Raw genomic sequence first — 16967 nt, forward strand, 5'->3', positions numbered from 1 at the left:
TCTGAGCTGAAATCAGTTGTTTGTTGGAGGGAATGCAGGTACTTACACACCAAATAATGCAGCAACACGGGGATCCTGGCTGGTATCTTGAGAGCCTGGGAGACCTACCATTTCCAGCGACTGTGATTCTGGAGCCCTCTCCTCACAGACATATGCTGGAGCATATGGATGGCCCTGAGACACGCTAGATACTGTTGGAATGCTGCACACTGTCGGCACGTACGTACTTGTCATTTTACTTGTCAGACAATCTGAGGACAGATCCCCAGCTCCACTAGGATGCCTCACTGGAATTTGTCACCCTGATACCTCCAGCTGTGCTCTTCCTCTGAATTAGCAGTTGATTGTAGGAGAAAATGGGCAGTTCATAATTACCTAAGCTACACTGATGGGGTTTGTCATATCCCCTGAGAGACTGCTCATAGTCTCTTCATGCGTTGTTTTGAAACCACATGTAATTTGAAAAAAACTGAATTCTCCCATGCCTTTATGGATTTATCTGTTTGTCAGGGCATTAATTATGCTTTCACTTAAACAAGTTACAAGGGTGTCTTTACAAAATCAGAGTCCAAGCTTTGGTTGTAAAGTTCACAGGTAAGGTTCAGTGCAGACACAGTTTTGAAAGCTGGACTCAGAAATATAAGTTAATTGCAAATAAATTACCTTCTGCTGTATTTATCTTAAATGCATGTCCCCTTGATTTTACTTTTTTTGTCCAATAATGTGCATTCGAAAAGTATTAAGCCTCACAATCCAAAGGCCACTGTAATGTATGCAAATACTTTGCCCGATGTCTGAGAAGTCTTCAGTCCACATGGACTTGTCTTACTTTCTGTGTTTTTCACATTTATCATTCCTGCTAAAAGGCCCTGACTTAGTGCAGTACTTGAGCTCATGCTTAATTTTAAGCACTGTCCCAAGCTTTGCTCGTTTGCCCCCAGCCCATTGTCTTGGTTGCATGAATTCTGGCCATGTCTAGGTAAGACGCTCCACGTTGCATGCTGCAGCTGCATACAAGGGCTATGGTGCCAACACAGGCTGTGCACCCTGAAAGACTTGCCCATCGTGGCACGAGTTGGTTTAAGGATGCAAGACTGGAAACGTTTATAGGAATTTCTATCCAAAACCTTGTTTGAACTGGACAGCAAATGTGTATGAGTTAAACTGAGCAAAGATCATACAGGGAAAAAGTTGTTACCACTGGGGAAAGGGTTGTGTCACGCTTTTAACTTTTTTTGAGGTGGGTAGGTTCACTTGCTGAAAGGATATTCTGTTTTTTAGGCTGTGTGTTTTTGTGTCCTGTTATACATTTAATGAATAGAAACAAATTTGAGTGTACAGCTAAGGCTAAAGGTTGCTTGTGTGTGCTTTGTTGAATCAGAGGTAGCAGTGTATCATCCTTAACTAGAGAGGCAGTTCCTGCTGAACGGTTTTCTTATTGTTTCTGATTCTAATGCCAGAATACTGTGGAGAATTTAGCGTCTAGAGTGCTGCATTATCATGTCTTTGCTCCAAGGAGAGTGAACTCCCTGCATCTCTTTATAGTTCTCTCATTTTTTCTGCACACTCTTACCCAAATTAGTGGCAGATGAAGCTGAGCTGCCTGACCTCCTGCTGAATTGGCAGAGTCACACCTGTGTTCAGTGTCCACTCAGACATCAGGCTCACCTGCTGGCACAAAGCTCTCAGCACACATTGGCACCTGCTGTGCAGGGACTGTCTTGTCAGCAGATCCAAGCCCTGAAAGGACTCCTGATGGTGACATTTTACCACATGGGATTTTTTCCTTCAGTGTGTAGTTGAGTTTTTCTTCTAGGAGGGTCTGAATGAAAAGTGATTGGACTGGTGCTGGTTATCAGCACTGAAGACAGGACCATGTCGTGCTCTCTGGGTAGGTTTTCTTGGCAGTGTTAACAGTTCTTGGCACACACTGTAGCATAAATGCCATAGTTAACTCGTGTGGGGCTGATAGCAGCTCCACTGGGTACAGGGTTCGGCATTCAGTGGTTTCCCTGCCTATTTAACCCCAGCATAATCAGCAGACTTATTCCCATGAGTTCAGATACAAGCCTAGAGGCTTTTTGCAGCTGCAGCCTCCATGGGTGCCCCAGTGTGATCTCCATCCAGAGGAGCCAATGGAAAGAGCTCCTACCTTTAGAAACTCTGGCTGTTCCCAGCAGTCTCATCTGCAAACCCACGCCAAGAGCTTTGCGGTGCCAGCAGCATGGCAGGATGGCAGCACATTAATCCTGCCTTGGGACCATCTATGTATTAACTCCATGCCAGAAGCAATTCTCAAGTAATGCATAGGAGTTGATGTTACTCTCCGAAGCCAAAAAAATTCAAAGATTTAGCTGACACACTTTGTCCTTTCCCTAAACCTTGCTATTATGCCTAAGGATTGCCTAACACATTAGTTGAATGTTCAGACAAGAATGTCAAACAACATTTTAGACAAAAAAAATCACAACTTCTCAGAGATTCTCAATTTCAAGTAGCACTTCTGCTTAACAACACTCCTCATGCCTCAAGTCATATGTATTTCTTTCAACTTATTTGTGAGTCAACTCCTCCTGAGTTGTAAGTAGCAATTTCTGTTTTCTCTCACCATGGCACAGCCCTGGAGCTAAGCTTTACTTTTGTATTTCAAAATCTTAAAAAGACAAAAAGGTTTTTTGTTGTTAAGTGGGAATGAAATAACCTTACTGTAAATTGAGCAAGGATTTGGTTTCTCTCAAGACCTGTGAGCGTGGCCACAACATTTATCAGGGGGATCCTTTTGTGCAGAGGATAGAGCACTTGGACTGGAGGCTGAGTCCTGGTTCTGCTCTGTCACTCACGTGTTGGATGCCAGCACAAAGTACATTTGATGGCACATTACCCTTTCCTTTTTTCCCCTTGTTTGGATGAGGAATTTGAAGGGGGAGACACAAATTCTTGCAAACATTTCATTTGTACAATAATTACAGCATTGTCCTCTGTTGTCCCAAGACATGATGCAGAGCTGAATTCAGACCTATTTTTGTAGCCTTTATGGTAGCAGACTCTGCTTTGAAAATATTCTGAGTTATGTGCCTGAATCCAGAAGTGTTATTAAGCCTTTAAGTATGCAGGCTTTTCTGACTGCAGGCAGTGGTCGGGTGATTATATAAAACTCTCCAGATTTAAAAAAAAAAAAGAAAAGGTGTCCAGGTCTGTTTAAATTAAATACCTGATTAAGTAGCTTCTTAAATCTGCACGTAAGTATTTAATATCTTTACTTTCCTTGGGCTTTTCTCTCTCAAAAATATGTAAAACAATTATCCCTAGGCTCAAACATTTCGTTTTCATTAAATACTATATAGTAGAAACACAGACTTCAAGTAAGGTCTATAGGTCTGCACCTTTGTAAAAGGAAAGTAGAAAACACAGAAAATGTTTCTTTCTCCATTTGCAATCCATGACTATTTCTATATGCAGTTTATAATCTAAAATATTTCATACACAGGAAAAGAATTATTCAGATTGTCATTTGGATTGTGTAAGTTTTATATAGAGGGGGAAAAATGGGTCGATGACCCAGACCCAGTGCTAAAGAATCAATAGATAATGAATACTATTACAGTAATTGCAATTCCCATTGAGCATCCAGGTCAGGTCCTAGGTAACCTACTACACAAAATTTCTTCATCCTTTTCCAAAAGGCAAAGGAGACAGCTTTTGTTCTGTACAGTAAGCCCTCTTCAGCATGCTATCTAAAATCCTCTCCTTAGAGAGAAATCCTTGCCCTATTCACAGCGGACAGGATTTCAGTCTTTATATTTGGATTCAAAGCAGTGGGGAATGGCATAAAGGAAATGTTACATGCAGGGCATTCTCATTTGTTAAGCCCATTGAGTTGTTGGCTTGTGAAACAGCCGTTTCTGGCGATACTGGTTCAGCTTCCAATGGCCTCCTTTTTGTTGGCTTTTGCAGAATACTGAGGAGAGCAGTTCTCATTTCCTTCTGTTGTTTTTGGACGTGGAAAAAGGCTCCGAAATGTGAACTGAAAACGTTTTACTCTCTAAAAATAAATCTACATTATACACTTTTATCTTTTCCATTAGACACTAGACTCAGCTCATCTTTCAGCGGTCATGGGACTGAGATCTTGACCTCTTCCACATTGGTGGTATTATATAAAATCTGGGAATAATCATTCTTCTAATTGAAGGTAATTTGTGCAAGAGGGGAGATTTTAGAATTAAGGCTTGTTGGAACAAATCACTTAGGGGCAAATTCTCTTTTCTTGAGAAGCTTCTAATCAAGGTAAAACAGCGTTCTCCCCATGATGTTGTTGCTGAAGCAGGAAGTGCTCACTCACTTCTGGTGAGCTCTGTGTTGAGTCACGCCCAAGAGCCACATTTCTACTGCAGTACTGGGGGAATGTCAAGGGACAGGGGGTATTGACCCCCAGCAGTGCTTGTGTATGGCCAGAACATGTGTCACCATGGACTGGAGTCTGTGCAGCACCTGAGCAGGGGGGCTGACCTGAGCAGCAAACACCTGTCAGTGTCTGACGCTCTCTGCCAGTGGTGAGTGGGTGTTCTGTATCGCAGCGGATGGGAAAGAAGCTGGAAGGTGCAATGTCAGCTCTGTGGCAGAGCCAAGGGAAATCAGGATCATGGGAATCTGGCGTGCCTGGTGAAGCAGGGAGTCACTTAAATACAGAATCAGGAGTATTTAGAAGTCTTCCTGTTTTCTGGAGCACTGTGATAGGTGCCAGCAATTTATCTGCTGGGCATTGACTTGAAGAGGTTTCTTCCTCCAACCAAGATATTTTACTCTCAGTAAATTGGATTAGATGAAACAACTGTGAGTTTCTAAAGGGCAAAGGAAAGGATTTATTTGGTCTCATTTGTGTAAGTACTGTTGTGGTTATTCTGCCACTGTCCAAGCAAGTGATTTGCCAGAATTCAGTGTACTGTCTGGAGTGCTGCTTCCTTGCAGGGACCGATGAGTTACGGGACCACAAGTGAAATGAAATTTATGTAATAGAAAATGACTGCTGACTGTTAAGTGAATTTTTCCTGTGAAGGTATGATAAAGAGGAGTGAATTATGGCCCCAGAGGATGTATTTCTATTGCTTGAGTGCTGCCGAGCTTTAGAGCAGTTCTCACACTGAGTTCCTACCACTCTCACCTGTGGAAAAGAGAAAACATGATAGCGATCAAAGGAAAACCTGACATAAAACATTTTGGTCCTTTAATTAGCCTTCCTGAGGGCTCACTAACTATAGGTGGTTAACTCTTTTGAAAATACTGTCATGTAGTAGCAAAATGTTTATCTTACCAAGGAATAAATTGTTCAACAAGGAGCTGACATCTCTCTGTCTCTCTAAGGATAGTTTCTTAAAATTTCCTTAGGCTTTGGGAGGCTGCCTCTCAGTTCTGGCTCTGAATCCTGGTTAGGATCCCTGTAAATTCAGCTCTTCCCTGAGAAAAATATACAAATGTATGTATCTTTCTTTTCACTGTGAATGGCTCCCTGAAACTGAAGTCATTGAAGTGACATTTGGAGCTGATAAAATGGGACTGGTTTATCTCTGCTGGCAATGCCTGATTTGGAATGAACTTGCCTTTCTAATCGTTGACGTTCATACTGTGGCACTTTTTTCTCTCTTTCCTAAGTATAAGTGAGGACCTTGCCTTTGCTTCCTGTGTTTCTTATCAGGAATGCAGCAGTGCCAACATCATGAAATGTTCCAGCTTTTGATTTGCAGAGCTCTACTTGTCTGTCTAAATTTGATGTTTTTCAGTCTTTTGGAAAATTAACTTGAGGCTCTTGGAGTGAAATATAATACACTCAAACAGGCAAGGTATAAATTACATTTTTAGATTGCCAAATGAAGGAAATCTGGACTGAAGTGCTGCATATACTTAGAATGCTGCAAATTTTCATGGACACTCACAGAAAACTCTGAACCTCAGAGGGGATCGAAATAATTACAACCATTCTTTGCTCAGTGTTGGGCCTATGCTCTGCCTTGGTATAACTTAATCTCTGCTTTGAGGACTTGGCTGATAGGTCTCCCAATGCCTTTATTTGTCTGTACACCAGTCACTATGGCTTGTAGCTGTACAGGAATTTACCCACCTGCCATCTGCAGGCAGAGTCATTTTACAGCTCTTTTCTCAGTGATTTTTAATTCATGTAGAAACGAATCTCCAGCTCAGGTATTAATAGGGGCTCTGCCTACAGCACAGATCTCCCAGGACAATTCTGGGGCCTTTGGTACTTCTTTTTCTCTGTGAACTTTGAAAAAATGGGCTTTGGTGTTCCCTGGGTTGGAACCAATTTTGAAACAATCAAAAAAGTAACTCTTACCAACCTTGGTTTTCAGCTAGATTTAATCCTGGCTTGTATTACGCATTATATGTCTTTTCTGGCACCCATTTCTAAATGTAACAGGTAGGTGATCAGGAGATTTACCTCTGAGATCTGTCAGGGATGCAAGGGCTACCAACAGTAAGGACATTTGCTTTCTGTTGCTAGCCAGTTTTTGGTGTAGCTGTGGGTGGAGGCAGCACCAGGCACAGGCTGTCCTATTTCACAGAACCTTCTCGGAAACGGTTCTTTCGGAAAACAAAGTAAAATATGATCAGCTGCGTTTAAAATATAACACTTGTTGGAAGCACATGCAAACTTCATAGTAATTATTCAGGGGACTTTACAGAAAGTCCTAATCACGTAGTGGAGCCTTATTCATTTTTTTCTTGTGATGCATGGCTGGACAGTTTCCCACACACCTACAGAGGAGGTGAGGACAATGGATGAGTTTCCCCAAAGGCCCCTTTTTTTAAAATCTAGTAGTTGAATTCTACCAAGAAATTTCACTGAGATTTGAGTGTTTCACATTGTGAAAACACAACAAAGCCAAAACATCCGCAGTGCCCATGGAAATAGCAATCGTATTGTTCACTGGATAATATCTCCAGGAAATAGCTTCATAAAAGGAAGGCATGAAATTTGCCATGCATCTTAAATATATCAGCTGGGATTTCTGGAAGTGCTATTGAATTTTAGTGGGACCTCTGGTCTCAAAATTCTTGGACACAATTTTTTCCCCAGAGGAGAACCATTCCTGTGGTGGTCAGTGCAGGGTCACTGCTCAGCACCCACAAGTTTATTTCCAGACCAGTGCAAGAAGCAGCAGATATTTTCTTAACACCTCTCTGAAGTTTGGTTGGTGTTTTGTGGCTATAAATAACTGCAAATATAAATCCAGATTCAGTTGGGTGATCAGATACTGAGAAGAGATTCAACTGCAAGTCCCTGAAAGTGAAGTCCTACAGAAAGGGGTTCTTCAAAGATGTCTTTTCAGTATTTTCCTCCATGCAGAATTGGCAGTTACATTCAGAGCAGGTAGAATATGCTCCACTTGTTTTATAAAGTGCATTGTTTTGTAAATTTTCATCTTCTTGCATTTTATAAAGAACCTTTGCTATTGACTTTAATAAATTTTGCTTTTTTCATTTAGGACATAAGGATCAGCATTCACTATGCTTTCAGTCTTATTCTTAGATCTTTTAAATCTAATGCATACTTTGGTGGAAAATATGTAAATCACTAACACTTGAAAATATAAGTCAAGTTCCATCACATGATAAAACAAGTGTATGGAACTCCTTTAGACTGGAAGTCTCTTGAGAACATTGTAGATGTAAATATCAGCACATTCCTGTTGATGGTATTCAAATGTAGTTTCTGTGATAACCTCTTGATCTCTCCTTTCTATTCCTGCGAGCAGTGTGAAAATCAGATTCCATACTGATATGCTGATGGACACGTTCCCCAGAGAGGTGCAAGGCACACAGTCAGAGTTTGTACAATCATATAGTCTTAGTTCATATGATAAGTATCCTAAATCCACTGCAAATGTTATATCTCTCAATCACAAGACACTTCTGAAGCACATGTGATCCTGCTTAGGCAGGGTGGCTGTGATTTTGAAATGCACAGAATGAGGTGGAGAGTGCTGCCTTTTAAAAGGTGGCTGGAAACTCAGCTGTGGACAACACTATGGTCTTACATGACAGGAAATAAGCTCCATATCACTAAATCTATATTATTAAGCAAACAAACAAACGAAAAGATATTTTGATGCCTGCTGTGAAGAAAGAGGATGTTTAAGTTAGGGGGATGTTTAAGCGAATGAGTTTGATGCAATCAAAACAGACTAAGAAGGAAGGAAGTACAGTAAAATCCCTGTCTTTATTTCAAAGACATGACCAAACCCAGTGCTTTTAAAATAGAAGGATTAAGATAAATTAATGATTTGCACAGAAGAATTAAAGGATATTCTGTTTTTTAGCTCTGCAGAGGGACCAGCTGTTTTTTGACTTTTATAAATGTGCTGTGATTTTCAAAGAATCAGATGTCAAAGATTTGTTGCCATTTAACTTGCATTAGAAATTGAGTTGGACTTCAGGTGAGAGAGGAGTTTCTGTCTCTGAAGTGGTTTTTGACTGGTTGGGAAACAGTTGAAATTGATTCCTGTTAGTCAAAATTAGTATTTTTTCCCAGCAAAAATGGTTAGACAAAAACATATGTATCTGAAGAGAACAAGTGATTGAGTTCCTTCCTCCTCTATATCCACTAATGTGAATGAGAGCTGAACTGTAAGTCATTAAAGGCCATTTCCTCATTACTGCTTATCAAAACTAACGCTGTGTTCCTTCCCTTTCTCCTCATGGACGATTCCTTTTCACCTTTGTCCTTGCACCTTGTGCACAGTCCTGCAGTGACCTTGCTGAGGTGATTCCTCACCTCGGGCTGCCCCAGACTGACCCTCACCATCACCTCTAACGGGGTTACACAGCACCTGCCCAGACACACCTTCCCAAAAATCTGACATCACTCTGAAAACCAGCCTGCTCAGGACACGAAATGGGCACTCCTGCCTCAGCCTTGTGCTGGTGTTCCAAATTAGTCTGTTGATTGAAGGGACAAAGTAAATTAAAAGTGGATAGATTATGGGGTCCTCTCCAAATGAGGACATAAATAGAATAGGAATTGTCCATCAGGATGCTGGGGTTGTCTCTGTATCCATTCTTGGGCCACTAGATCATCTAAAGTGCTTGGCTTGGAAAGAAAGGAGCAAAGAGTATTCAGAACTTGTTTTTAAAAAGGGTAGTTTTATTATTTTTTTCAATTTCATCTCAAGTTCTACTTTCTGTGTTGTCATTAAGCAAGAAGTTGTTCCTCATTTGAATCTGCTCATTCTCCTCCTGTTCTTCAAAGAACTTGAGTTCATGTTTATTTTTCCTGTGCTGTTGTTTTGAGTGGTTTCTGGGGTTTCATTCTGGTGATTACAGTGTGTTTGTTTAATTTGGATGTACAATATAAAATATATCCCTCTGGAGGAACAATATGTTTTCTTTTTGGCATAGTTTTTTTTGTTTGTTTGTTTGTTTTTTGGGGGTTTTTTTGGTTGGGTTTTTTTTTTTTTCATTTAAGAATTCATCATTTGTGTGTGGTTAATGCTTACTAGAGATGCCAGGTTTGTTCAAGAAACTTAGAAAACCTTGGAACAGCATGGTTCCAGCTATAAAGGGCACATAGGGATAACACAGAATAACTGTCTAGAAATGAAGGAAAGTTTAAGTGAGATCAGAACTTAGTGCTAGGAACTGACCTTTGAACAACACTAAACTTCATTGATCAAGGACATTGGAGGACACTGGAGATCATTCAAGTTTGAAGTTAATATTACCAAGAGGTTTGATATTGAAAAAAAAACCTGCATGTGAAGGAGGGGGACTAAAGGAAACAGTCCCAAATTCCTTTTTTCTTCATATCAAGGTGATCAAGTCAGGAAAATACAGTTCACAAACAATTTTTATAAGAACACCTTCAATTCAGTCATGTAGCAGCTTTTAGGTGGGTGTTCAGAAGTTCTGCTGAAGGGTCTCTTCTTTCATTAAGTGTATATCTGCAGCAGCAGCCATTGCCACCTTGCCTCTGAGTGATGTTAGTGTGTGCTGGTGGCCTTATCCGGATTTGGCTGACTCTTGGTATGCTGAATTTATCCATTCCTGGGGAGTCATCAAGACTGTGTGTCTCCAAAGCTCATTAGTTCTTGGGAAAATCTCACAACCTACCATGTCAGCTCATACTCCTCTCTTCGCCTTGCTGTCTGCTGGTAAATCTTTCTCCATCCAAACCTGTAGATGAAACTTATATAAAACTCATCCACGCATTCTCCTGTGGCATGGCCCCTGTACAAGTATCAGTCAGGTGGAATGCCCGATTATGGGCAAAAGGGAGCAGCCAGATAGTGAGGTAATTGGTTTTAACTCTTTAACCTTAGTCTTTGTGTGTTGCCTGGTTGAGCACAGCTGTGACCATGGAGGACCATGAAGTATCAGAAGAACAGGTACTGGACTGGGAGGCACAGAAGGAGGCATGGGACATGGAGGGCAAGCCACAGGGAAGCACAGAGCTGGGCAAGGAGCTGAGAGAGGTGAAAGCTTTCCTGAGAACTGGAGACGTTCCTTGTGAGGGGACTGGAGGAAGTGATCACACCAGTCAATGTACCATTATTTTGTCTTCTCTTTCCGCTTAAACCTCAGTAAGGGATTCTTCTTCTTCTCACCCCTAGGTCAAGTAGGTAGGAAAGGGCTTTGAGTTACGGGAAGGGCTATTCTGGGTTCTTCTGCTTGTCCACAAACTCGTGGCCTTTTCAGTGGTCTGAGGCAGTATTTATTCTGGAGCCTTGGATTCAGCATTCTCCCCACCTTGTAAACCACATGCACGCCTTGCTACTGGCAGCTAACAGAAGGGAGAGAAGCATCCAAACTTCCCCTACGCCTCCGTGCCCAGGATCCAAGTGCTGCTGCTGTCCAGATCAACTTTATTTTTCTGTTTGTGTCTTGCATTAATTTAAGACCCACCAACAATCCAAATCAAACACTCCCTCCTCAAATGTATGCAGGCCAGAAGCAGAGGAGTGTGAAACATGGCACAGCTCCACAACCTCTTTTCTGCCTGGGTTAATTTTTCCTGACACTACAGCATCACTTCCCGACCGAAGCTGCAAATAAACAATTATTGAAAGCACAAGGCTGGACCACACATGCATGCTTTCCACTGGCATGGAGAAGAGCTGTGTGTTGATTGCTGATTATTTATTTTCACAAGAGTCAGATGGGTTTGTTGTTCTGTCTTTAGGGCACCATCTCTCGAGGTGCTGATCATTCTCAGCTTGCAGGAAGAATTGAGGGTGGGAGCCAGCTGTGCCCCACAGGTCCTGAGCCTCAGCTGGCATTATTACTAGAAGTTCTCCAGTGTTGATATTTGCTGCATGATCCTGAGCAGTCAATAGGAAAGGACAGCAGGGGTCTACCCAGTGGTAGAAGCGCTTAGCCGTGCCATGTGATTTTCCTTTAAAACTCCAGTCGTTGTTAAGCCATCAGTTAGAAGTGATATTTATATAGAGAAAAGAAAGGAAATTGAAACCCACACAGAGAAACTTCAGCTTTCTGACTTACTGTAGATAATACAATGAGAGCTGATTATTGTATGAATTTAACTGACTGCCCTTAGAAAGGTGAGGGCTGTGTTCTCCATCCATTGTTACCTATAAAATGGGTAAAATGGCATCCAGCTGACTGGTCTTTGCCTTCACATCCTGGACACACCCTGGACAATGCTCTACTGTGTAGGCTTCCAGTGTGAGCTGGGGCAGTTGAAAGGCTGATGGCCCCCTGCCCCTGAACGTCCCCAGCAGCAGATCCAGCCTCGCCCAGCTTTGTAGTGGCTTAAGCAGCTGTGACTTCAGGGACAGGCTGGGGACAGAGGTTCTTGAATGACCTGGCTTTTGTTGCAATGGCTGCTCAGACTATAGCATCCCTCTGCCTCTCAGATATAACAGAGGTGTAAACCACCCCTCCAGGGGTTGTTTTTGTGGGTTGTCTTTTGAAATCTCTGAGGTTTCATGTTCTTTCTTAGGTCCTGGCCTCAGTGCAGTAATTTAGCAGAAACTCCCTCCAACTCTGAAGTTCTGCTGCTCTCCCTGGCAACTGAACCTTTGGTACCTTTTGCCATTATGAAACCTCTGTCCTTCAGACTTCCTGGGAGAGAAATTTGAGGACTGAGAAAGGACTTTAAAAATCAACCCTTTCTCAGGCTCATCGAGTTCCTGCCTTATGACCTTCTCTTTGTGTGATGCCCATGTGTTATTTATGAGCACTTGGCTGCTCCTTTCCACAAAAAAAAGAAAAGAAAAAAAGAAAGATAACATTGTTGAGGCTGAAGTGCAATTAGTTATGTGGCACTGCAAAGAGCAAGAAAGGGGATGGATGGTGAGTTCTGTTGTACTGGGTTAGGCAGCTGCTAAGGTCAGAGATGCAAGGCACAAAAGGTGAGTCTTCTGAAGAAATGCAACGGGGACAGGGTGATACGTAAATCAGTTTTATTTAAAGTCAAGGAAAGCACCTCACTGTTCACCAGGTGAATTTCTGGCTCTGAGCCTCTCATAGCTCCACATTACATCCAGCCTTTCAGGAGTTCATCAGCTGCTCAGGGTTTTGTTTCAGTAGGAGCAGGATTTGCCTCCAGTCTTTGAAGAAACCGCTTTCCCTGTGAGGGGGGAGGTAAAATAATAAAGATAGTTAAGGAAGAGCTGGGCTGAAGCAGATGTCTTTTAAAAAAATATACAACTGATTTTCTATCTGCTGGTTCCCAGTCCTTGCTTGCAGTGAGAGACAGAGAGCAGCACTGCTGCATTTCAGGAGAACCAGGATGTGCTCCCAGGTACAGATCTGAAAGGTGGCCACTTGCATCCACAAACCTGGAATTTTTGCTGATTGGAGCAATACAGTAACTGCTAAAATTGATCCTAATGAATGAGAGCGTTCCTTTTCTTTTCTTAATTTTATAACTGATTAATTCCCCAAAGTATTTTTCTGGGCATCCCATCCCTATGTAGAGACTATGGCTAAGTGGCTTAATAGGGTAAGTGCTTTATAAAACAGCTCTGTAATATTTTAGTTGTCTCTTTTCATTTCAGTAACAAGCATAAGGGAAGCTAATGTCCCAGTACACAGGGATTTGCAATCACCATTAATGGAGATAATTCTCCTCATGGGAAACAATAAAAAATACCATTGCAAGAGCTAGAACACTTTTCTAGCTTTGCCTTTTTATCACAACAGATTGTGTCTCTCTTCCTAAATTTCTTTGTGCTCTAGAGGAGAAAACAAATCTGGCAAAGAGAAGCAACTTTAATTGTAAAGATAAACTCATGATGGGGCACAGTAAGGGTTTCTGAGTTTTCCAAGACAGCAGCTGTGTGATTGAGGAAAATGAAATAAAATCATGGTAGCTATTAGCAGTTCAGTGAGTTTTAAATGAGCCCTGAATGGTGGCAGAATTAAGAAGAGTTTTTGCCTTTTTCACTTTATCATCCCTAACAGAAGGGGTCTCGCTTGCTGTTTGTTCTATTTTGATGGTAAATCCTGTCTTAACAAATATGCTGGCAAGCTGTAAGAGAGCGACTGACTTCAATTGCATGGGAGGTCTGTCTCATATTTCAAATCCATCTTAGATTCTGGTTTTCATGTCTTTAAAATATGCAGCAGTGGAGATTAATATATTGCTTTCATTTTTAATGAGTGAACCTTGGATTTGAAGGTTTGCTGCAAACTCTTTTATTTAAATGCTCTCTTATTTGTGGCGCCATGCTTAGAATGTTATGCATAGCATTATCTGGCTATTAACTCTTGTGACAAGATGGATTTTAGGATTGAATAAATTGTGAGCATTCCTTTTAAATTGCTGGAGCCAAAGGGGTTAGGGAGTGTTAGATTACCCAGCTGCAGTCATTCCCCCTGCACAGCCTTGTGATATGTTACGAGGGTTTTGTGGCTGAGTAGGAGGGAAGAAGTCGCTGGAAGCAGCTCAGATTGCACATCCTTGATCCACCACACAGGGTAGGTGACCAAGCTCTTTCATGAGCAGCAGACAGAGAGAGGGAATGGTAGCCTTGATTTAGCACATTATAGGCTCCATGCTGGGCATGTAGTTACCGTCCTTTGAAATCAGTCTGATTTGAACCTTTTGTGCTTAGTCGTGATTGCTATGCTGCATTTTTTGCTTTGCCCACCATTATGAGCTGATGCAATGTGCTAATGAAAGTGATGTTTCCAGGAGCTGTTTGAGGGCCAGCATGTTTCCACTGTGTGACTGGTCCCAGTGATTTTTTGATGCAGAAAAATAGACAGTTTCTCTTTTCTTCAACTCCAATATAGCAAATATAGACTTCTCTCCTGTGGGAAGTGTTGTGTTAAAACACACATATGAGCTGTCTGCATTCAGCTGCCTGTCCCACCTGTGCAGTCCCACCTCCACTTTTGGAAACCAATTCCAGGCCAAACCCTGTCTCTTTCAAACACACGAGGATTGACATTAGTGGGGCGTGGATTTGTGTCCCCACTCAAGCAGGTTATTGCTTTGAAACAAGATAATGTTATGAGCCTCCTGTTGGCTTTGAGCCAACACTCCTCTTTTAGTCAAGCAAGAAACAGTCATGTTTTTTAGATCCAAAAATTAAACATTTCCTTCCTGCTGTCACACCTGTTTCCATTGAAAAGTGCTGGCTGCATGAAGAGCTGCTACCATTTAAAGTCAGCTCTTCTTTGGAACAAATCATCTTCTGTACACACCTTTCCAGCTTCCGCTGAAGTGCGTTCTTGGGTGATTAATTCTTATGCTAACAAGACAAACACTCTTGACTGGGTGATCATTTCCTTACCTGTTTTTCATATTCATGTGTTATTCCCCTGCCTGCTGCATAGTGTGAAGTGGTTTCCTCCATCTTCATTTTTTTAAAGAAAAAAACTAAGTTTCCTATATTTCATTTTTCCATATATCTAGATCCAACCTCAGTGTTGCCAGGAACTTTGTTCAATGATGCTGGTTAGTCAAGGAATTGTTTTTGTCCCACTATCTGGTTTTAAGTTCGGACAATGTTCTGGCTGGATAACTGGCCCAATTATTCAGGTTAGTATGTCTCAGTATCAGGCAAAGATAAAGGGTTTATCTTATTACATTGACTTCAAATACAGCAGAAATCAATGTCAATGTGAATGTCACTGTTGGGTGAGGCTTTTATGTTAATGGAGTGGGAAAGGAACAGGAAGGGAAGACAATAAAGAATGAGTTGCTCAGTTCCACAGAAATGAAATCGGGAGGTGTGACCTCTTTCTGCTAGGCAAGAACCAGCAGAAGGAGAAGAAATCACATGATCCTGTCTCTTATGTCAGTGAATAAATTGGGCATGTTTCAGCACAAGGAGCAATGGGAACAAATTACACCGTCCCTGTCTTGTCTCTTCTGTAGGCTTGAGCAGTAGTGTCATTGTTTGTTCTGATATTACCTGTAAAATGGAGAGCACAGGGTGCTTGTGGAAACCCTTTGGTCTGATCGCTGAGGTTATTTTGCAGAAATCAGAAACACTGTCAGGCAGTGTGCCTGGATAGTGAGAGGTGGGAATGAGGCATGATGCCTAAAGTGCAAATGGTGGTGAGTGGGAAAGTGGGAACAGCAATAAAGCTTAGGGGCTGGGGATGAGGAAAAAACAAGAAATGAGGCATGTGGAACAGCCCCAGGCAGTGGCTGGGTGTTCCAGACATGATGGGATCAGGTCCATGCCCCATTGGGACTGGCTGTGTCCAGGTGGTCTATTGTGTCTTGCTTTTCTGTCAGGAGACTGGTGAGGACAGGCAACGGTAAAGGGCCTGGTGGAACCCAACTGTTGGCTGCAGCTGAGGAGGAATCTGACACTCTCCGAAGATACCAAGGAGCCTGCTGGCTGAGATTCCTTCTCTAGGAATGAGACTGTATTGGTTAAAGATTTTCTTGGTGCTGGTGTGCTAGTATCTTTCACAGATGAGTAGGAGAAATGGCTGGAAATACTGCCTTTTGGAGTAGGCTCCTTGCAAGCAAATTAGATACCATGAGTAATGAATGCATTTGACAGCAGAGTTTTTGATTTTTACAACACATTTATAACACCTTGGAGCACTTAGTACCTTGTTAACCCAATTAGTATACTCTGAAACTGCCAAGGCAATCTGAACAGCTATTAATCACATGCCAAACTATCCGAGATCACACCTTGTTATTACTGCAGGGGTAGCCAGGAGTGGATTGGGAAAGAAGCAGCTTTAAACATCGAAATGCACAGACAACTGGTTACAGTAAAACCAAATAATACTGAATCAGAAATTAATATAATAAAACAAGCCATCATATCATAGACAGGCCTGCCTCTTTCCACCTTAGGAACTATAGTAGTGTATGAGTGGAAGTTGCTTATGCTGGAGCTATGAAAAGAGCTCTACATGATGTGTGCTGAACAATGCTGATGGTACCACTCCACCCTGGAGGCTGTGCAGGTTTTTTCCTACCATGGCCCAGAAAAAGGAGCACAACTGCAGCCTGAAAGCAATCAGACATGCACCTACACCTGACTTAACGTCCTGGCATTGAATGACTTCAGATTATACCCACCGTGAGTCATTTCCAGTCTCCGGGGTTCAGTGCTAACATTAAAGCACAGTTCAGCCCTCAGGAACAGGTGATCTTTGATCTCTGTTGCAAGACAGCTTTCAAAGCTGTAAATGTAATGGGATGGTTTAGTCCTGTCCAGGAGGAACAGGACAGGGGATCTTGTTAATTAAATGTCCATTAGGGAGCTGCTTTCCAAATCTGTTCGAGTTTCATAGCAGGGTCTCTTACTCTACAGAATGTCTAAGCTACAGCAGCAAAGCTGGTGTGGTTTCTACTGACACAGTAATGGGTATCTGTGTTCCTGCATGAGGCATAAATAATGCAAAAGATCCTGAGAAACTTTCAGAATTTATATTTAACCTAAAATAAAAACAGTAAGAGGGTTCATGTCAGATATTCCACCTCACCTATCAGCTGATAAAAACATTGCAGT

General features: G+C 41.9%; 1 protein-coding gene across 5 annotated transcripts in view; it reads left to right on the forward strand.

Moving 5' to 3' along the window:
* KALRN (kalirin RhoGEF kinase) overlaps window positions 1–16967 on the forward strand; it is a 473232-nt gene that overhangs the window by 342415 nt on the left and 113850 nt on the right. The gene's annotated exons all lie outside the window — the stretch shown is intronic.

The sequence above is a fragment of the Chamaea fasciata genome, unplaced genomic scaffold (genome assembly GCF_029207755.1).
Source record: "Chamaea fasciata isolate MVZ Bird 193981 ecotype frontalis unplaced genomic scaffold, bChaFas1.0.hap1 SCAF_8, whole genome shotgun sequence".
In the NCBI taxonomy this organism is placed as follows: domain Eukaryota; kingdom Metazoa; phylum Chordata; class Aves; order Passeriformes; family Sylviidae; genus Chamaea; species Chamaea fasciata.